Genomic DNA, 23940 nt, shown 5'->3' with positions numbered 1-23940 from the left:
GGAGGTATTGTTAGTGTTATAAGAAATGCCTCAAATGAGTGTTTAATAGTGTGCCTCTCCTATCGGCAACTTGAAGGAATTAAGTAAGTTAACTGAATGAAAAGAATTAAATATATAACTTGACTTAAATATAAACTTGACTCCAGGCACAGTTTGGGGGCATTCTTTAACAACTCAGATTATTGGCAGAATAGCACGATCCTCTTAGCCTCCTGCATATGTTCAAAATAATGATATATCAAATGGGTTATTTGTATAAAATTTAGAAGATTTCTCATTGAGAAGTACCAGTGACTTGAAGAGATACCATATGTATTTAATTCAACATTAAAATACTTTATAAAGTAGGGAACCTGGGGCACCTGGGTGGCTCAGTGGGTTAAAGCCTCTGCCTTTGGCTCAGGTCATGATCCCAGGGTCCAGGGATCGAGCCCCATGTCGGGTTCTCTGCTCCCCAGGGAGTCTGCTTCCTCCTCTCTTTCTGCCTGCCTCTCTGCCTACTTGTGATCTCTGTCTGTCAAATAAATAAATTTTTAAAAAATTTTTAAAATAGGGAACCCATCTAACTTACTGTGATGGACTGAATTGTGTCCCCCACCCCTAATTCATATGTGGAAGCCTGAACCCCCCATACTTCCAAATGTGATTGTTTGGAGACAGGGTCTATAAAGAGGTGATCAAGGTAAAATGAGGCCATTAGAGTGAGTCCTGATCCAACGAGCCTGGGTCATTACAAGAGGAAATCTGGATGCACAGAGACCCCAGGGAACGTGCACATGGAGGGAAGACCCCGTGAGTACCCAGGGAGATGTCACACGTCAACTGCAGCACAATAAATTGGGGGGGGGGGGGAATTCATACCAGCATTAGACGTCTTGAACAAAAACTCCCCATTTTTAAATAACTTCTGAGGGAGACTGAATACCACTGGGCAACTAAAAAAATACTTCTGAAACCTTCTCTGTGGCTTCCCATATCTTTCAAGAGGCTAACTGCCAAGTGCCTGGCCAGCTCAGGCAGAGGAGTGTGCAACTCTTGATCTCAGGGTCTTGAGTTCAAGCCCCACCTGGGTTTATTAAATAAGTTACTCAGTAAATAAACCACATGATCTGCCCACAGAGTCCTACCATGGCCCAGGATAGTAAAAGGGGAGATCAAGGGCAGTGAGAACGCTTAGCACTGCTTCCCCTGGGCTCCCTGCCCCCTCACCGGGCAGCACCCCACCTCAGCTCCCGGCCACCCACTCCCAGGACGCAATGGTGGCTGTTGCAAACGAGGGTTATAAGAGCCTTCTGCCCACATGTGACATACATGTAGTCTTAGTGAGGCAGTGGCGGACCAGGGAAGAAAACATCTGTTAAGTAGCTCTAATGCAGAGTTTGACTATCCTGCAGCGTCTGTGCCTACATCTTTGACTCTTCATGGACTTCCACTCTTTCCATGCCAAATTGAGGGGACAGTGATGCCCTGGCTAGCCCCCGCCATGGAGGAGGGAAGGGGTGCTTGTGATTTGTAGACTGAGAGGAAAGCACACGAGTCCCATGGCTGATGATTTGTGGAACCAGGCCAGGTAGGAAGAAGAAGTAAAAGAAGGAACAACAAAAAAAAAAGGCTCAGTGTCCTTTTCTTTTAGACTGTAACAGATGCACCGAGGAGTCTGAAAGGTGGCCAGGGAGGGTCCAGGGCCCAGCGGACGCCACGGACCCCTGAGCCTCAGCAGAACACACAAATCTCAGTTCCACGTCACCATTAATGAACTGAAATGCTTCCTCTCTGTCAGTTTCAGGTGATGAAAGACTGTTTATATATTTTGGGCCTGTCCCGGGCAGTACCAGAGTCTTGGTTCTCTTACCTGAGAAGGAAAATAAGGTTGAAAATGAGAAGAAAGGGTGAAGACTGGATCGTAAATTGTTAGCACTTCCTCTCTCCCTGATGACTCAACATCACCAGGCAGAGGCCGTGAGCCCCCTCCCGGGCCCACCAGGGTGGTCAGGCAGGCTCCTGTCACAAGGTCCCCATCTCGCCCTCCCCTGTCTGTGACCCAGGGACTCCAAACATACCAGTGAAATCCCCGCAAGGCTTTGTGGCCACCCCAACCTGAAATACAGGGAGCTGCCCAGGGGTTCTCAGTGGCTCAGGTCTGCACCTGCTGGATACGGTTACCTCCTGGGCCCACCTGCCGTGCGGCCACGAGCAAGGAGTGCCCGTTGTGCCTCCCGCCCTAGCACCTGTGAGCGTAACAAGCCCGGTCATTTCTTAGCTTTCCTGCACGTGACTTCCACAACCACGCTGGAATGTTCCTTAACGACCCCACAAGGGGGACTGACCTCCCCCACTCACAACACAATGGTATTGGCAGAAAACAGAATCTTCATTGCAAATACATGTGGTCTGGGAAAGCTAAGTGATTCACTAAGCCAGACTTCTAGAAGGTGCCCTACATCCTAGATGCCTGATGAACTCAGAGAGCCCATTTCCTGCACAGTGGATCACAACAGCTCAGTTCCTCCCCGCCCCAAATCCTTGCTTCCCTGCTCATGACTGACCCTGTTCTCATGACCACAGCCATGGCTTATGACTAGTCAATTCCAATTATGTAAAATACACTAGAAGGAGGACCTTGCATGACAAATGATTGAGACAGAAGTCCTACTTCTGCCACAGTCTCTTAAAACTAAAAAACTTCTTAAAACATGAATCAGAAGATGTCAGGACATCTAGCACATAGACGGAGCTGCATAGCTCCGTCTGAGCGGGCCAGTCCCTCAGATCACTTACCATCTATGACTGATTTTAAAAAGACAGTGTGTGCGAAGTAAACGTAATTTAACTTACATAATTTTGGAATGCCTTACAAAAAGACAGAGTCCCTGATATTATCTTTTTATGATTAAGAAAAGAGTTAGTTTGACCTTTGCTCAGTATTTATTCGTGTGATTTTTAAGCATCATTTTACTAAATGAGATAAACCATAATGCTATGGGATATTGTAGCATGAGCAATTCAGAAGTCCTGAATGCAGCTAAAAGGCTAACCCGTCCGGAGAGGATCTAAGGGCAGGGGACCCAGAACAATGTGCTTATGCAATAGGCTTATGTCACACACGACTTTTCAGTCTTACAATGAATGGGTTTTGTGAATTCAAAATTATTGTGCTGAAGCTGTCATAACTGTCCTTGCCTTCCGTCATCTCTTTGTTGACTGGACACCAGGAATCCTGTAAAATACTTTACATCAGCCCTGCCCACCCACCAGTGATAGAAGTACAATATGCTCTATACACAGGGAATCATTTAAAAAGGTTATTTTCTATGAGATGACAGCTGCTTTCACCCGGAAATGCAGTGAATACTTCCTTACAAGATTCCAATGACTGAAGGGTGAGGAAACACACTGGACACTGAGTGCAAGGGGCTGGAGCGGGCTCTCAGGGCTGCCCAGGCTGGGGCTGTGGGTGGGAACTAGCACCACCAGATCGGGAACCCCAGAGGCCAGGGTCCATGGGGAAAGGCAGCAGGTGCGTTGGTCAGAAGTCAGGGAGTGCTTCCTGGAGGAGGAAGAGGTGGATGCTGGGTTTTCATGGCACAGAGTTTAGACGGAGGCCACCAGAGCAGGGACAACTGGGGCAGGGCACACCTGCAGGGAAGACGCCGAGCTGGAAGGAGGCTGTGGGGGGCTGTCAGGCTGCCCCCGGGACACGGGAGGACGTTTAGGACACGGGCTGGCCAGGGGATGAGCCTGCAAGACGGGTCAGGACCTGCACTGTGAGGGACCCTGAGTGTCCAAGCCAGGAAGGGCGACCATGGTCCCCAGGCAAGGCTTCAGGGCACAGACCCACATGTGCTTCAGTGGGATGACCCCACAGTGCCCGGAGTTGTGGAGGGGAGTGGGGCTGCTGGGAACGTGGGCTGGGAATCTATCTTTACAGACTATCTGAAACGAAGCTAATTAGTGATCAGGACTGAGTCAAACGGAGTGAGACCAGTTCTTGTAAGGTTGCAAGGTGGTTTGTCTCCTGGTGCCCAGCCTGGCTTTCGTTGTTGTCGGGTTTCCCTCTTTTCCAACCACCAGCCATGAAGTCAGCATCAGGCAGAGTTCCAGTGACTAGCTGGGCATGGGTGGGAGCCACCAGGAGCAGGGTCCTCATCTCCTCGTGTGGATACAGCTCCCCCAGGGATCCCTGGGGGGAGATCCGGCACCCTGAGAGACTCACGTGGATCCACGGTCCTCGACCCTCCCCAATCTGAGGTCGGAGGGGGGGCTGTCCCTCCTTCCTCTGAAGAGGGTGCCCTGGAGAGGGCCCTGAGAGGGGGCCTACAGACCTTTCATCTCTTTGCCAGTGGCCTCCCTGCTGCACTTGTTAGGGTCCCTGGGCTGTGAGGATGTGCCCCACAGAAGTGGTCATTTAGTGAGTCCCCAAGATGGCACTGCTTCCCCCCCCCCCGGTGACGGTCACATCCAGCTGACCCTCAGGAAACATCTGATAGGAAATGGGAAGTGCGGGTGCCTGAAAATGGGCTGGAGGAGGGAAGGGCGAAGGGGCTTTGCAGAGCCAGCGACAGAGGCACACAGGATGTGACCGTAGGTTGACAGGGACAGGTGAGGAGCCTGTCTGAGTGCTGGTCCCAGCTGGGGCTCCAGCTCTCCGTCAGTGTCACACGCTGCCCACAAACCTCCTCTGAGGAGGGAAGACTGCTTGGGTCGCCAGTGGGTTATTACAGTAACTGTCACGGCCTGAGCACCAGTGGGACGGTCCCTGGTACCCAGGAGCCTTGTCAGTGCCCTTTCATGCTGTGAGCATCCAGACACCTGGTGTTTCCAGCAGCATCTGGAGAGACGGATACCAGCCCTCAGTGCAGGAAGCAGATCTGTGTACAACAAGGAGCCTCTCCACTTATATGGCGGTCACTCGGTCTCTGTAAAAGTGACCATATCCCTGTGCAGTTTAAAGGTCCTCTTAGGCATCACACATATCAGGCTGGCAGGGTAAAGACCTCTTCTTCCACCAGTGACTGGAACCCACTAACACTATGTTTTTATATTAAAAATATGGAAACTGGCAGATGAAAATAACGGAACACAAACATGTACATACCAGCACATTTTGAAATAGACTGGATATTTTAAAAACTTACTTAAAAATTCAGGAAAGTGATGTCAGCAAGAAGACACATAAAAAAACTCCAGGCCTGTTCCCTCCACAGAAACACCAAATACACAACTGGAGACTGACTAAAATAACATATGAGAACTATGGGAATGGCCAAAGAGTCACAGCAACCAAGTGAGTGCCCGGTCAAGAATGAGCCATGTGTGGCAGGGCAGGAAATTCCGTGACCGTGCTGGGCAGAACAGCTTGAGCAGAATGGTCGCCACAAGCTAGTCCCCGCTGCAAACCAGAGAGAGCAGAGTGGACTGTTCTGCAACCCTTTGATTTCTAACCTGTCTACGGGATCCCTGAGGGACTGGTCTTGGGACACTCAACAAGAGTTCAGACAACCAAACGTGGCTCACACCACAGAAGGGGGGATCACTGGAAGCAGCAGGTACGACTTGTGGAAACCGTCCTAAAGGTATTTACAGACACAGACAGCTGGGGCAAGTGATTACTGATTGAGGAATACAATAGAACTGCTAACGTCCCTAAAATGAGAAAAGGTGTGAGCCTAACAGAGAAGAAGACGTTAAAAGCAGCCATATCAATGAGAGACCTGGGAAGAGAGCACGCGCACAGATCGAGGGACAACAAAGGCATGAGAAAAATGCATGCCAAGGTGAATAGTGAGGGTCTCCCCTGCATGAAGGCAGCATGCAAAGCTGGGGGGCTGTTTTTAAAAATATCCAGTTTTCAACAAAAGATCACAAGGTGTACAAAGAAGAAATAAAATGTGGCTCATTCAAAGGAACAAAATACATCTCCAGAAACCATCCCTAAAGAAATATTGGCTTTGGACTTACTAGGGGAAGGATTTAAAACAATTGCCTTAAGTACGTTCTAAAGGCTAAAGGAAAACATGGACAAAAGAACTATAGGAAATCGAGAAAATATATGAGCAAAATGAGAATATCTACAAAGAATTTGGAATTATTAGAAACAATCAAATGGAAATTTTGGAGATGAAAAATACAAAACTGAATTGAAAAAAGAATCATTTAAGGGGTTCAATAGCAGAGGCAAACAGAAAGAAAGACTCAGCGAACTTGAAGACAGGTCATTTGAAACTTTTGAGACTGAAGAGTAAAATGAGAAAGAAAGGAAGAACAGTGAACAGAGTCTGAGAGACTTATGATGGAAGAACATCAAACTGACCAATATAGACATTATGGGACATGCAGGGGAAAAAGGACAGAGAAAAAAGCAGAGAAGTTACTGCGAGAAATAATGGCCATGCATTTCACAAATCTGAGGAAAGTCATGGATATAGCAATACAAGGTTAACAAATGCCAAGTAGGATAAAAACAAACAGACCCACACCAAGAGAAGAGTGACTCATCACATACAGGGCAGCCTCTGTAAAACTATTAGTGGATTCCTCAGGCAAAAAGGCAAGTCAGGGAGAATTCAACATTAGGCAAATATCCTGCAAAAATGAGGGAGAAAGAAAGACATTCCCAGACCAACAACAGAAACTGAAAATGTCCATTACCACTAGATCTGCCATTCAAGAAATGCTAAAGAGAGTCTATCAAGTTGGAATTAAAGATGCTAGATGGCAACTCAAAGCCATATGAAAATATCAGATTCTCCAGGAGAGACAAATACATGGACAAATACAAAAACTAGCAAAGTACTATTGTAATTTTAAATTGTTACTCCTTTCCACTTTTATTGAGAAATTACTGACATACATATACATAAATCCACTTTTTATTCTTCTACAAAATTACAACAAATAGCCATGAATATATGTTTAAGTATATATAATAATTATAAATCTATGTTACTAAGTACAAAATATATAAAGATGTAATTTGTGACATCAATAAGGTAAAGTGTAGGTGAATAAATAAATAAATAAATAAATAATAAGGTGTGGGTAGAAGGGTGAAAAGAAGGGGTGTTGTATGCAATAAAGTTAAATATCAGGTAAAAACAGGCTATTATAACTTTAAGATATTATATGCAATCCCCATAGAAATCACAAAGAAAATATTTATAGAATTTACAGAAAAGGAAATGAAAATTAAATCAAAATGTATAAATCAAAATGAGTAAAAAAATTAAATTCAAAAGAAGACAATAAAGGAGGAACAAAACAGTTAAGACATAAAGACAACAAATAACAAAATGCAAATAGTAGGCCATCCTACCAGTAACCACTTTAAATGTAAGTGAAATAAATTCCCCAATCAAAAGGCCTGTGTTGGCGGAATGATAACAAAAAAAAAAAAAAAAGAAAAAAAGAAAAAAAAAAAAAAACCAGGATCCAACTTTATTCTGTCTATAACATACTCATTTTAGATGTAAGGACACAAACATAGATTTGGAAATAAAAAGGATAGAACAAGATATTCCATGCAATTACTAACCAAAAGACCAGGGTTGGGTATACTAATATCAGATAAAACAGACTAAGGCAAGAAGTGTTTCAAGCACTGAAGAAGAACATTATATAATGATAAGAGGTCAATTCACCAAGAGGATATAAGAATTATAAATAAATGTGCAACCAACATCAGAGCAGCTACATATCAAACTGACAGAATTGAAGGGAGAAATAGATTGATTTAGAATAAAAGAAGGAGACTTCAATACCACATTTTCAATAACAAACAGATAATCAGACAGAAGATCAGTAAAAATTAGGGGACCTGAACAAGACTATAAGTCAATTGGTCACAACAGACATTTACAAAATACTCCAACCAACAAGAGTAGAATACACATCTTTCTCAAAAAGACATGGAACATTCTCCAGTATAGGCCAGAATGTTAGCCCATAAAACAAGTCGTAAAAAATTTAGAAAGATGGGGATCATGAAAAATATCTTTTCTGATCAAAATGAAATGAAACCAGAAAGGTTTCAGAAGGAAAACTGGAAAATCTACAAATATGTGGAAATTGAACATTACCTTAAACAACAAATGAGTCAAGGAATAAATCACAAAGGAAATGTGAAAATTTATTGAGACAAATGGGAATGAAACCACAACCTAGCAAAACTTACGGGATGTAGCATAAGAAGTGCTAATAGGGAAATTTATAACTATCAATGCTTACATTGAAAAAGAAGAAATATCTCAAAGTCAGCAACCTAATTTTACACCACAAGGAACTAGAAAAAAAAGAAGAAGAAATGAAATCAAAAGCTAGCAGAAGGAAGAAAATAATAAAGATTAGCAAAATAGAGAATAAAAATAAGATAAACAAAACAAGATAAGCAAAATAGAAAATAGAAACAGAGAAAATCCACAAAATCAAGAGTTGAGTCTTCAAAAATAAAAAAATTGACAAGCTGTTAGTGACACTGACTAATTAAAAAAAGAGAGAGTACTCAAACAGCTAAAGGCAACAATGAAAGTTGGTCATTATGACAGATTTTATAGATAGGGGAGGGTTACAAGAGAATACTGTGAACACTGTATAGCAACAAATTGAATAACTGAGATGAAATGGATTAATTTCTAGAAATATGAAATTTCATCAAGACTAACCCAAAAAGAAATAGAAAATATGAACAGATCCATAACAAGTAAGGCTACTGAATCAGTCATCAGGTCTCCTTACAAAGAAAAACATTGGACTTGATGGCCTCACTGGTGATTTCTACCAAATATTTAAAGAAGAGCCAACATTAATCCTCTTAAACATTTCCAGAAATATGAAGAGGAGAGAGAACTCCTTGACTCATTCAATGAGGCCAGCATTACTCCATAATCCCGAGATACTAGAAGAAAAAACAACTACCGACCAACATCCCTGATTAAGACGAGTGCAAGAATCGTCAACAAAATACTCGCAAACTGAATTTGGTACCATATGAAAAGGATTATGCACCTTTACCAAGTGGGATTAATTCCTGGAATGCAAGAATGAGTCAATATACAAGAAACAATCAGTGTCACAGGTCACATTAGGAAAGGAAGGGTAAGTCACATGATCATCTCAACTGATGCTGAAAAAGCACTTGACCACATTCAGCACGTTTTCATGATAAAAGCACTCAACAGACTAGGAATAGAAGAAACTATGTCAACATAATAAGAGCCATATATGAAAAACCCACAGTGAGCATCATACCCCACAGGGAAAGTTTACAAGCTTTTCCTCCAAGATCAGGAACAATTCAGGGATGCCAGATTTTGTCACTTCTACTAAACCTAATACTGGAAGTACAAGCCAGCACCATTAGGCATGAAAGGGAATCCAAATTGGAAAGAAACAAGTAAAATTATCTCTGTTTGCAGATGGCATGATCTTATATGTAGAAAACCCTAACGATTCCAGGAAAACAACAACACTTTTAGAACTAATCAATGATAGTTGACCAAAATCAACATACAGAAATCTGCTGCAATTCAATACCCCAGCAATGAATAATTTAAAAAGGAAACTAAGAAAACAATTTCATGTATAACAGCATCAAAAAGAATAAAATACATTGGAATAATCCTAACCAAGAGGTAGTAGAGTTGTACACTGGAAACTATGAAATGCTGCTGAAAGAAATGAAAGAATACACTTATAACTGGAAGGCAATACCTTGTTCATGTTTTGGAAAACTTGATATATTTAAGATGTTAATGCTTTGCAATGTGATCCACAAATAATTTTCAACATGGGTGCCAGGATTACTCAACAGGAAAAGGACAGGTTTCCAACAACCAAGTCTAGGAAAATTGGATAATAGTATGCAAAGGAATAAAAATGGACCTTCACCTTATACCGTATACAAAAATTAACTCAAAATGAATCAAAGTCCTCAGCATAAGACCTAGGGCTATAAAAATTCTTAGGGAAGAAAAACAGGACAAAAGCTTTAACACATTAAATTTGGTGATGATTTCTTGGATAGGACACTAAAAGCACAGACAACATAAAGTAAAATAGATAAATTCAAATACATCAACATTTAAAACTTTTGTGCATCAAAGAATGCCATCAGCAGAGTGAAATGGCAACCCATGAATGACAGAAAATATCTGCAAATTCTCTATCTGATTAGGGGTTCATATCTGGAATACATAAAGAACTGTGTACATCCCAACAACAACAACAAAAAAAAATCAAACACTTTAATTTTAAAATGCACGAAGTACTTCAATAGACATTTATCCAGAGAAAATATACAAATGCCCAATGAGCACATGAAAAGATGCCAACATCAGAAGTCATCAGGGAAATGCAAATCAAAACTACAGTGAGACACCACTTCACACCGTTTGGCTATTTTTTTTAATGGGAAATAAGATGTGTTGATGAGCATGAGTTGGAGCCGTAGTACACTGGTGGGAATGTAAAGCAGCAAAGCAGACAGCTCCTCAAAAACTTAAAAATAGAATTGCCATAGAGTCCAGGAATTGCACTTGTTCATATATACCCAAAAGAACGGAAAGCAAGGTCTCAAAGAGATATTTGTTCACCCAATTTCACAGCAACTTTATTCACTACAGCCAAAAGGTAGAAAAGTCTACGGATCCCTCAAGAGATGAGCAGAACTGGCATATACATGCCATAGACCATTCTTCAGATTTCGACACACGCCCCAGCACGGATGGACCTGGAGGACATTATGCTACATGAGATCCGCCTGTCACGAAATGACAAAAATGCTACGATGCCACTTAGATGAAGTACCCGGATGAGTCAAATTCATGAAGACAGAAAGTGGAATGGTGGCTGCTGGGGTCTGGAGAAAGGGAGGGATGGGGAATTAGTGTCTAGAGGGCAGTGAGTTTCAGTTCGGGAAGATGGTAAGGATTCTGGAGATACGACAATGTGAAAGTGCTAATGCCATTGACCCGTCTACTTAAAAATAGTTACAAAGTTAACTTCTGTGTTATGTCTGTTTTACCACAATAAGAAATATTTAAACAAAAAGTGCGCTTTCATTAATGTGAATGAAACCCAGCCTGATTTGTGATCCAGTGAGAAACCCAATACCTGCACATACACTCCCTGGGGTGATGGGGAACCCCACCCAATCCCGCCCCCCCCAGTGCAGATCTCCTGGTCACCCTGTGCATCAGCCACCATGCCCACCCCGAACATCACGGCAGTGACATGGGACCCACTTGCCATCATGCCTCGTTTGGAGTCACAGAGCGGCAGAACGCTTGGCACAATTTCTCACCTGTCCTCACATAGTGGGAATATACCCCCCACCAACTTCACACGGTGAGGGCCCCAAAATGCCCACTCTGGTGTTTCTTTTTGTTTTGTTTTTTAGATTTTATTAATGGATTTGAGAGAGAAAGAGAATGCATGTGCATACACTGAGAGAGAGCACACGAGCCAGGACAGGAGAGAGTGAGAAGCAGCCGTCCCGCTGAGCAGGGAGCCAAAGGCGGGGCTCGATCTCAGGACCCCAGGATCATGACCTGAGCTCAAGGCAGAAGCTTCACCACCTGAGCCCCCCAGGTGCTCAGAAAGCCCAGTCTCTTAACCTAGATGTAGCCACCACCAACACCTTTTATCTTCAGAGTAATGAACTCTGACTCATTAATCCAAACAGAGCAGGGAAACCCAGGAAGTTACAATCCATGACTCCATAGGGATAAAATCAGAGGCTTCCCCTCCCACCCCCTTATGGTTTGCATGGGGGCAGGGCATACAGCTGAGCAGCCAGGTCTCACTAAAACTGCTCCCTACCCCAAGAACAGGTGGCAGCCTCTCCCAGAAAGCTGTCTGTGAGCCTGTCCCCACCGGTCTTCTTGGGGACTGCAAAGCAGGAGCGGGATCATCTCCAGAGGCTGCCCCATAGGCTAAGCAGGACCAAGGTAACAAAATCCGCCTTTGGCAAACAACATAAAATGTCTAAAAAAAAAAAAAGTATAACTTGGGAGTCACAATGCTAAAATCAGGAGTAAGAAGCAGAAAGAAAAACTGAAGCACATTCAGCCACCGAGTGTGAAGGAGAAACTTAAAAGGAGAGTTGAAAATGACATGGAATTGTTGAAGGGAGAGCCTTGGCTCTGGGGTGCTGTCCAGCCCCCTGCCTGGGGAGCTGCGGGGAAACTGGTAGTCAAGTGGCAGGTGTCTGAGGCTCTCCACGTGGTGATGGAGGCAGGAACTTCTTGTTTATAACAAGAGAGACAAGAGCAGAGGGGAGACAAGAAGACACACGGAAGGTGCCATGTGATGACAGACGCAGACATCGCAGTGATTCATCTACAAGCCAGGGGCCCCAAGAATCACCAACAACATCAAAGTATTAGAAGGACATGGAAGATTCTCTTCTAGACCCTTGGGGGGAGCAGGGCCCTGACGACAGATTGAGTTTGTACTTCTAGCCTCCAGAGTCATGAAAGAATAAATTTCTGTTGTGTTGAGCCCGAGGTACTTAGTAACAGTACCTAGGAAAATCTTACAGGGATAGACTTAATTCCTTCCCACCTCAAGGTGGCCAGGAGGGTCTGAGAGGCAGGTTTTCCAAGAGAGCTGGAGATCACTGTGTGCCACCTTAATAATCGATTAACAGATTTATTTAATTTAAGGGTAGAAAATCTTTGACAAGGTGAGGAATGCATTGAGCATTTCACTTGTTATTTTTTGGGGGCATACAGAAAAAAGAACTACCACAGTAACTTTACCTTCCGTTTTGAGACACTTTTCTGCTAACCCTCAAGTTTCCTCCCAGGAAATAGGAGCTGATGCTGGGTCTGAATCTTCCCTCAGTGGGAACTTCTGATAATAAAGCTCTTGCTGCAGAAGGCACTGAGCTCCCCGGGGGTCTCTTTCCGTGGTCCTGAAAATGATCTCTTCTCTCTTTTAAGAAAGAAGGCTATTGAGTCATTACAGTGATCAAAGCTCTGAAAGGAAGATAAGCCACTAGGGTTTGAATGATTAAGACCATTAAAAAAATACACAATAGAAGACGGGATCAAATCCAAATAAAGTGCCTTTGCCTAATGCACATCAAATGGGGAGGATTTTAAACTTCTCTCTTGGTCAGAGACATGACGTGAGGCAAAGTTCTGGGACATCCACTGCCTGCCCTCCTTTCTTGCTCACCGCTCCTCCTGGAAAAGGTGGCTGACCTTGGACTCTTTTTCAAAACTGGACTCTTTTGATAGTTTTAACTGATTTCTCCTCAAGGGCAGGAGGGAAAAGATTATGCCATTAAGAAAGTAAAAAGTTCTGAGCACAGCACAGCGTCACAGTGACTATGAATGGCAGGAGATCTGGTGTCTCAGGTGTAGAACTCAGCTGGTGCACAGGAACAGGACAGACAGACATGCTCATCTCCATACACAAAGGCCTCTGTACCATAATTCCAGAGGCAGCTTGCCCTTTTACATGCAAGATGAATCCCACCTAAAAAGGTATCCCTTAAGTTGGAATAGTATTTATAGTAGAGTATTTATATAGTATAGTATTTATACTATACTACAGTATCAAAAAGCCTATATTAGGAATATAGTCATAGTGGAAATGACTTAAGATTCTATTTACATGAAGGACACTCAAGCCAAAATCCTCATTTCAGCTGAAAATCTCAAATAAATGGCAAGCATACTTTCATTTTTTTATGTGTAATCAAAACAGCATGAATGACATGATATGCCTTGTAGCCATTAGCCTGTAGATCTTAGAATCGACACAATTTATGTCAAGGGTGTAATCTGGGGAGAAAGGCCAACACAGAGCACCATGAAAGGAGAAGTAAGTAACTGGAAGTTTCCAAATGCCACCAGGGAGAGACTGGCATCATGGAAGTCACAATCATCGAGGAACATAGCCAGGAATGACACCGTTTTGGAAGCCATTCACCCAACAGAGAAGACGTGGCTTCGTGAATATGGGGTCAGGTCATCATGCCTTCTTGAGAACCACAGAGATGCAAAGGGTCCTACTGCTTTAGAGGACAAGAGCACAGAGCTTGGGGGGATCCACATAGAGTGAGCAGAAGCAAACCCGGACTGGGTCTGGGGGAGGCAGCCCCTCAGCTCTCAGGGTTGTTATTCTGATACACCCTGAGAATGGCCTCCGTTAACCACAGCCAGGGACTTGCACACCTGGCATACCTAGCAAGGACGTGTGGGGCCGCTCAGGGTCCACCGGGGATTACCTGTCCTTACAAAGCTCAAGGGTGAGAGAACCACAGAAACACACTGTGTAGATGAGGAATTAGAACGCTTGTGCGCTGTTGGTGGGAATGCAAAATGGTGCAGCTCTCGAGGTAAAGAGTTTGGAGCTTCCTCAAAAACTTAAAATAGAATCACCACATCCAGCAATTACACTTCTGGGGATATGTCCAATAAACTTCAAACTAGGATCCCCAAGAGACAGGTGCACACCCATGTTCAATGCAGTATTATTCACATTAGCCAAGAGGTAGAAGCTACTCAAGGGGCCATTGATGGAAGAAGGGATATCTCAATCCATTCAGGCTGGCAGAACAAAACACCGTAGACTGGGTGCCTTCTAAATGACAGAAAATTACCGCTCACAGTTCTGGAGGCTGGAAGTATGGGAATGGTGTGCCAACATGACCAGTGAGGACCTTTTCTGGGCCACACACGTTCACTGCGTCCTCACAGGGCAGAAGGGGGTAGGCATGTGTCTGAACCTCTTTGATAAGGCATCATCCGCTTCTAGAGGATTCCACTCCCGTGACCTAAGCACCTCCCAAAAGTCCCACCTGCTAATGCCATCATCACCGTTGGGGGTTTGGGTTAGAGCAGTGACTTCAGGTGGGACACAAACATTCAGATCGTCACAAAAGATAAAGAAAAGATGGTGTATCAAGACAATGGAATATTATGCAACCATTATAAGGAAAGAGGTCCTGTCCCGCATTACAGTGTGGATGAACCTCAAAGACCTTATGCGGAGTGAAGCAAGCCAGACACAGCTAGACTCATGCTATAGGATTCCACTTACACAAAGCACCTGAAGCAGTCAAAGTCCCAGACACAGTTACTAAAATGTGGTTTCTGAGGGCTGGGGAGAGGAGGAAGGGGAACTTGGTGTTCAGTGTGTTCAGACCTCCTTCCATTTTACAAGATGAGAACCTTCTAGAGATGTGTTGCTCAACTACACGAATATACATATTAACTCAATATAATTATCTTCAGTAATTATACTTAACTAAATACCTAAAACCCGTTAAAATAGTAAATTTAATGTTATATGCTTTTTACCACAATAAAAATTAACTTTTGTATTTTTAAACCCTTTCAACACCCAGTATTTAATTGAATAGCAATATATACATGTAGTTTAAAAATAATAATTATTGTGTATTTTTAGCCCCAGCCCCTTCTGCAGAGTGAGAAATGCTATTACTAATTTGTTGTGTGTCTTTCCAGAATTACTGCGTGTGCACACATGCATGCGTATGTGCCCGTTCATCTCTGGGACTTCGGATGGGGGCACAGTGTGTGCATCGCTTTTCCTCATTTTAAAATAGCATTTCCTAAAACTCGTTATCAATAAAGAGATTCACCTCCCTCTTTTCAAAGGAAGGCATTCTATGCAATATTGCACTGTAGCATGCTTTATCTCTGCACTCACCAGCGGCAGAGAACCGGACTGTGACTGTGAGGACGTGAGGACTGTCCTCACAGGAGTAGTCTGTGCAGCTCACGTATCCCTGTGGGATTCGTTCCCAGGAGTGGAGTTTCTACTCAGTGTATACAGTGTACTGAGGGGACTTAAGGTGCTGCTCCTTCTGGACTGTCATCTTCAGAGCTACGCGGCAGGTGTTTGGGACCCCCTTTACTTAATTTTATGGAAATTGCCCTCCAAGGGATTGTGAGAGTGAACAACTTTTCATGCATTTATAAAACTCTCTGTTTCGTTTTGTTTACAGCCTATTTCTATCTTTACCCAATTTTTTTCAAGATTATTTATTCATTTATTTGTCAGAGAGAGCCAAAGCATGGAAAGCAACAGGCAGAACAGGCAGAGCAGGCAAAGGGAGAAGCAGGCTTCCCACGGAGCAAGGAGACCTGTGTGTGACTGGATCCCAGGACCCTGGGGTCATGACCTGAGTTGAAGGAGGACGCTTAACCAACTGAGCCACCCAGGCGTCCCTATCTTTACCCATTTTTATTTATTTTTTATTTTTTAAAGATTTTATTTATTTATTTGAGAGAGAAAGAGAATGCACACAAGCAGGAGGGAGGGCAGAGGGAGAGGCAGGCTCCTTATTGAGCAGGAGCCTGACGCGGGACTAGATCCCAGGACCCTGAGATCATGACTCGAGCTGAAGGCAGATGCTTCATGACTGAGCCACCCAGGCGTCCCTTTTTACCCATTTTTAAATGATTTTTTAAATCACACCCATTTATTTATAAGAATGTTTTATAAGTGAAGAAAACTTGCTCTTTGTCATATATATTTAAATTTCCCCCAATTTATGTTTGGTGTCTTCTTACAGCAATTTTTTCCCCACATCATTTTTAAATTAACCTGATTTATCAATTTTTTTTTTCGTAGCATCTGGGTTTCCCATTTTCCTTAGCATGCTCTTTCCAATAAGCCATACAAAACATTTTCTAATTTCATCTAGCCCTTTCTCTGTGGCTGATTTATTTTAAATTGTATCTATTTAAGGTATAAAATAGGGATCCAACTTTATTTTTTTTTCCAGGTTGTCCCAGTATCATTTATTGAATAATCCATTTTCCGTCACTAATTTGAAATGCCACATTTATTTTTTGCTAATTCTGTAAATATATTTATTAACGAACCCTATTATGTTTCTTCACTAATCTTTGCATTAATATGCTAATATAAACAATATTAATATTAAGTAGTTTCAAATAGCTACATTTAAGCTTTGTAAGGCATTTTATTAACTTAATAGGAATAATTCCCTTTAATACTATTCTTTTTACCAATTGCTGTGCCTACTTCTGCATGCAAACGTTTTAAAATGAAAGTTAGGAAGACCTCATTTTACGGGCACCTGGGTGGCTCAGTGGTTAAGCGTCTGCCTTACCTGGGTAAGGCAGGTCCTGGGATCCTGGGTCCTGGGATTGAGACCTGCATCAGGCTCCTTGCTCGATGGGAAGCCTGCTCTCCCTCTCCCAATCCCCCTGCTTGTTGTGTTTCCTCTATCACTGTCTCTCTCTCTCTTTCTGTCAAATAAATAAAATAGAAAGAGAGGAAGGAAGGAAGGAAGGAAGGAAGGAAGGAAGGAAGGAAGGGAGGGAGGAAGAAAGACAGCCTTTATTTTATTTTATTTCGGGTTAGTTAAGGATGAGCATACATCATACATCATTACACTATCAAGTCTTGATACCCAAGGACAAGGATTAATCTCACTATTCTTTGATGCCCTTTAATGGTGTTTTAAGTATTTTTTGGAGCATTTCTTGCCAATTTTATTGTTTGTCATTCTATTATAAATGAAGTCCATGGTTCCTTTATCATTTAACTAATTACTTATAGGCACAAAGAGAAATTAATTTTGGAAATTACTTTCATGAGGAGATAGATCGCTGAGTTATTTTATTATTATTAATTTTTATTTCCCAGGAGATTTTCTATGATTCTCTAAGAACATACAATGATAATTTATCTTTGTTTCTAATTTTTGTGTCTCTTTTATCATTTCCCTCTCTATCTGCATGTACGTCATAACTTGAGAATGTAAGTTTAGAGGCTTAGAAAGGAGGGCTTAACACGTTCATCTTTTTTTTTTAAGATTTTATTTATTTATTTGACAGACGGAGATCACAAGTGGGCAGAGAGGCAGGCAGAGAGAGAGGAAGGGAAGCAGGCTCCCTGCTGAGCAGAGAGCCCGATGCAGGGCTCAATCCCAGGACCCTGGGATCATGACCCGAGCCGAAGGCAGAGACTTTAACCCACTGAGCCACCCAGGCGCCCCATCACGCCCATCTTTTAAGGTCACGTGGGAGTTGAGGGAAATTGGAAGGGGAGGTGAACCATGAGAGACTATGGACTCTGAAAAACAACCTGAGGGTTTTGAAGGGGCGGGGTGGGAGGGTGGGGGAACCAGGTGGTGGGTATTAGGGAGGGCACAGATTGCATGGAGCACTGGGTGTGGTGAAAAAACTATGAATACTGTTACGCTGAAAATAAATAAAAAATTGGAGAAAAAAAATAAAAATAAAAAGCCCTTCAAATTCTCAAAAGTAAAGGAAATCCCAGATTGATTATCTCTGACACAAGTTCTGAAATAAGACAGAAGTAGAAGTTTGAAACTTAATCTGGAGATGAACAAACAATAAGGGGAAAGACTACTTCTTACCTAAGTAAGACGACCCATTATGAAGACAAGTCACCCATAAGACCTCATGACAGAAACATGAAAAACACTGGTCTCCTTCAGATTGCCATGTTAATCCTGTTCCCTGCATAACACTGCTCAGTAAATGATACTGTAGCAACTAGGCAGCCATCTGGAAAAATCCATGAGCACAGATCCCTACCTCACACCCTAGACAGATACAAAATGGACTAAACCAGGGATCAAGAAACCTGTAGCCCAGAGACAAATGCAACCAGTGCATGTTTTTGTAAATAACGTTTTACTAGAACACAGCCACGCTCATTCACTTACACAATGCCTGTGGCTGCTTTCACACAAGGGAGGAGCTACAACAGAGACTGTATGGTCTACAACACTAAAAACATTTATTATCTGTCCCTTTACAGAACAGGCTAGCAGACCCCTGGAACACACCAGCAGTCCTCTCAGTGTGAGAAATCTGAATGTATTTAGAGGACCTCCAGCTTCTCAACTGATGCCTCGACAGTACTGGCTGGAAATTTGAGGATTGCTAATCAGAAATTCTCACCATCTCAGAGTTTTAGGACCAGCGACACTAACATTTTTTTAAATACTAAAAACCTGTCATCCTCTTTTGCAAAATACTATTATTTATTTCCTTGTTGCCTTTGTCTATACAAATTTACAAAATGTACTCTGCATCAAAGGTGGAAAACTGTTCTAACTGCAGGTCGCTACAATTTCTACAACTTGCGGAGATACTGTACGTATACAGAATGCTTAAGTATACACTACACTTGCGCATTCTGTATATTTACGGTATCTGCAAGTTGTAGAAAAGTGTAGAGTTGATGGTCCCTCCATCTGAGACCAAATGTTGGTACATCATCCTCTGAAGCTCCACTGCCCGAGTAGCAAGGCGTTGGGAAGAATCCCCAGGAGACTCTGCTGGAGATTCCCTGAGCTTCCCTGCCTTCCACCTCCCTGAGACTCAGCTCAACAAAGTTTCCTTTCAATGACTGGGCTACTGCAGAAACTTTTCTGTAAGAACTTAATTTTTCCATTGTTCACTTTTCCTGCTTAACAAAAAAGGATTTTTTTAATTTTTATTTTTGTGCTCTTTCAAGGAATTGAAAAAAATCCTTTTAATGAAGTAGTTACAAAGGATAGACAGACAAACAAGCCAGAGACCCTGACTCCAGAGCCGATGTGAAATAGTCATGAGATGAATGAGTGGAGTGAAAGAGAGTAGTGAGCGAGACATGAGAGAGTGGTGTGTGAGACATGAGAGAGTAGTGTGTGAGATGTGAGAGAGTAGTGAGCGAGAATGCAGGGAGTGTCCAAGCAATTTCAGTACAGAGTGAAGGTTTTCAGGTTGGGGAAGATCGTCATTGACAGAGAAGGAAGGAAGGTAGGAAGGGAGGGAGGGAGGGAAGAAGGGAGGGAGAAGGACAGTTTTCCAGGACGGAATCCAGCATTTATCTGCTGTTACTGAGACCTGCAGTTAAGGGCACATGGGAGACCACCTTAGGCTCAATAGGTATCATCCTTGTACAATTTTGTGGGGAAGAAGTGTTAAACTTCTCACTCTCATATTTGGCACCAAAAGCCTCCCACTGCATAAGCCACATCCCATGGGTGGCTAAGGTTTCCATATCATTAACTACACATCTGGTTGAGGCCTATTTGAGAACAGCAACTTTCCCTTAATGCAACCCAACAGCCCTTTATCGAGAAACCATAATAGGCCTGGGCCTCCCTGGAGATCAGTCCCTGACCTAATGGCCCTCAAAGCCCAAGAAGGGAAGAAACGTATAAAATCCAATCACCATCCACAACAGTTAAGCACCATCCACACAGAAGGGTAGAGGGGGCTGCCATGGTGATTGATACACTGTAGGTGAGCAGCAGGACAGTTAAGCAGGAGATACCCTTGTCCTCACAAGGCTGAGTACACGGAAGTGACCGATAATGGAATTGTCAAGTGCTGCTCTCATTCTGCTACAAACCGACTGGTCTCAGAACTGCACTTGGACCTGGTGAGTCTGGCATTGGCCCAGACCCCAGTCTGACCTTGCAGACCCTGCACACCCTTTCTGCAACTGCCTACGTGAGGTGGGGCTTGGTTCGGTCGGGTCATCAACTCTCAAATTAGTGGCAGTGAAGCACACATTAAAAACCAGCACCTGAAGAACGGGACGGGCGTCCAGGAAGGTACGTGCTTTTGGGTTAAGAGCGGGCCCTCTGTGTGAGAGGGGCCAGAGAGCAGCCAAATCCACCCCAATTGTCTTCAAGAGACTGTGGGTAGAATCTTAATTATCAGCTCATGGGACTTACTGTGGCCAGAGCCGGCTATGTTTGCAGTCTGGGGCGGAGACAGCACCACTTGCGCCGTGGGGATGGCTGAAGGACGTGCCAGGAGGAGCGCCTTTCCTAGAGGAGACCAAAGTGCAGAAGGGATTCCTGCCCTGGAGAGCTTCAAGAAGCCCTGAGCCGAGACGAGGGCCTCAAAGGGGGCAGAGCAAGGAGCTCAGGAGAATCGTCCTACCTCAAGGGAAGGTAGATTCCAACCCTGCACTCATCCAGCAAACATTCACCAAAGTGGGTCTCTGTGAGCGAGCTCCCCGGGTGTGGGAGGAAGGCCACCACAGCAGTCTTGACCATGCGACGGCCAGTGGGACCGAGGAGTCCAAGCATCTGTCCTCACCTGTGTGGTCTAGGGTCCGTAACACCACTATCCTTGGCCCTTACTCCCCTGGGCTCCTTGAAACAAGGTGCCACATGGTGAGGCTTGGGCTTGGGTCCCCCCAAAACCACATAACTAAAAAACAGGAATGGTCACAATGTCGCATCCATGTATTGGGGTGGGATGGGGGTAAAAATATGAACCTTGGTTAATACAACCAAGAATAAGCATGCATTAGCCATCCATTACCTGATTTCGAAAAACAAGATTTAATTTGGAGCAAAAGCTCTCTATATAGGTAAATGCTTCCTTAACTTTTAACTGTTATTCATTCTTAATTAATGTTGGTCTTAACCCTGGTTTGGACCTGGCATTCCTAGAATTAGCTCAATGTCCAGATGTACTTCCGATTACACACTTGGCAACTGCTTGTTTGGGGTATTAAAGTCAGCTGGTCCCCTATACACAAATTCTTGCCTTTTTTGTTCTTTTATCCAGCGTTAGACAACTGGCTAGTTCTTCCTGATTCAATTTAAATCAACATCTATTGATGAACTAGAAAGACGTCCAGAGATAAAAAATTAAATAGGCCATAACCTATGAAGTTATACTAAGTAAAAGAGTTCTAAGGGAGTTCAAATGAGGCCAATTTGTTACCCAACTAGTATTATAATTTTGTTGCTTGTTAGAGTTACAGATATGCAACAAGCTACCACCTAATAAGTAACGGCTTTTTCGCTGACACTTCCCCTCTTACCATGACAATAGAATTTTTAAGACTTAACTAAATATCCTTACCTAAATTAAATGGAACCTAAACTGTATATTTTTTATTGTGAGTAAATTGTCCTAATATAAAATTCACCATTTCGGCCACTTGTAATCATGCCATTGTGTAACACTAACAATCACACGGCTGGGCAACCGTCACCGTCATGCATCCCCAGAACTTTCTCATCTTCTAAACTGACACTGTCCCCATTAAACAGTAATTCTCCATTCCTCCCTTCCCCTAGCCCGTGACAACCATCTAAAGTGTATTTTTTTAAAGAGTTATTTATTCATGAGACAGAGTGTGTGGGAACAAGGAAGAGGGGAGAGCAGTAGGAGAGGGAGAGAGAGAATCTCAAGCAGACGCCCCGCAGAGCACGGAGCCAACAGAGAGCTCGATCCCAGGACCCTGAGATCACAACCTGAGCCAAAATCAACAGTCAGAAGCTCAACCAACTGAGCCACCCCAGCGCCCCAAGTGTATTTTTAATAATAAGAAGAAAGTAATTCCTTCTCCACCTGAGAAATCTTCTTGAGGCCACAGCCCTGCCCCTGTTGCCCCAACAGCCAACAGCAACACAGCAGACATGTACCCCCTTCTATCTTCAGAGCTCCTCCCTCAGGGCACCCTATGATCCGAAGACTCAAAACTCTGCATATCTGATAAATTCCATATGTTTTAATATTCAGAAGGTCAGGAAAATGAAATTTAATTCTTCTCAAAGAAGTGCGGGTATGGAATCAGAAGCAGAAAGCACGTCCCTGGTGTAAGAGAGTTTAAGTCATTGTGACTCCAAAGAATCCCTGAGATCTACCCCCATTAACGACAAGGGGACACACAAGTGCCCAGGTTCCTGCTGGAGCCAGACATATGTCCCTCAACATGCTGTCGTCCAAACGGAGACTGCCCATGACGTGTGTGGCAGTGTCTGGAGACTTCAGAAATCTCACTTAACCGGAGGACTCGGAAGAATGAATTTACTTGGCTGAACAACGGACACCAACTCCCGGGCTCTGGGAGGGAAACTACACTAGGCTGCACACGACCCCACCCCTTCGATCATACACTACGTCCAGGAACAACAGGGAGACGTTTTCAGTGTTTCACTGCAGCACCAGGCTGTTTGACTTAGCGCATAGATCATACAGGGCCACATGCATCTTATATTCACTTGAAAACATGCTCAGGTACTTCGGGGGCTCCGTCTCTGTGCTCGCTCTGACAGATCCGTAGCAACAGGCAGTGACTGGCACAATTCATACCGAGAGACGGCTCTCAGCAAGGAACATACCGAGACACTTTCTTCTCGCCGGTACTGCTTCCAGTTCCTCCCGCCGTCACTGAACATGAGGACGTAGCTGCTCACCCAGTCGGAGCTCCCATACCCTCCCTGCATGGCCACAGCTGTGACCTCCATTCTCTCTCCAAGGTCGACCTGCAGCCACTGGTATTTATCTGATACAAGTGGAGACCAGCCACCGGCCCCTTGAGAGGAAACAGAAGCAGGAGAAAATAGTAAAGGGAAAGAAATCTTTAAGACCTACATTATCCTGTGAAGAAAGAGATCATAAATAAAAGTTACGAAAATCAGAGTTCCAAATTCTAGAACATATAACCCCCCATGATCACACACACAGACACACACGTGCTCAGAACCATGGGTTAAGTAAACAGATGAATCCTACATTCCTCATGAATTGCTCTGGTTTCTTGGTCATAACCCTGACTCTCGGGTGTCCAGCACTCCCAGCAACAGGTGGCCGACCAAACACCAGGTCACCGCCTCCCTGCTTGAGACTAGTGTCTCCGCCAGCCTGTATGTATGACATACCTTTGGCTGGACCTGAAGGAATACAAGCAGCCCGTGGTAGAACTAGAAAAGCTTAATTCTGGAATCCCAGCACGAGGAAGTACCGTACTGAATGACAGGATGGGAAGGGTGGTGATGGCAAACCCGACACTCCTACGCTTACAGGTTCATGCGAGAAACAGGCATTTCGTAGAACCATGTGAAACACAGAGTAGCAGGGGTGGACGTGAAGGTTTTCCTGCGCAGGGAGGGAGAGCCTGAGGGGCAGCGGGGGGCTTGAGGGAGAACACAGAGCGAGTGAA

General features: G+C 43.7%; 1 pseudogene across 1 annotated transcript in view; it reads right to left on the bottom strand.

Annotated features, from left to right (window-relative positions):
- Positions 1-23940, bottom strand: part of LOC308355050 (contactin-associated protein-like 3) — a 141381-nt pseudogene that overhangs the window by 82915 nt on the left and 34526 nt on the right. The window contains exon 3 of the transcript in view: positions 23120-23313. The product of the transcript in view is annotated as a contactin-associated protein-like 3 (transcript). The remainder of the gene's footprint in view (positions 1-23119; positions 23314-23940) is intronic.

Source organism: Martes martes, assembly GCF_963455335.1.
Source record: "Martes martes genome assembly, chromosome: 14".
Classification (NCBI taxonomy): domain Eukaryota; kingdom Metazoa; phylum Chordata; class Mammalia; order Carnivora; family Mustelidae; genus Martes; species Martes martes.
Note: the sequence above shows the minus strand (reverse complement) of the source record. Positions and strands in the feature narration are given on the sequence as shown.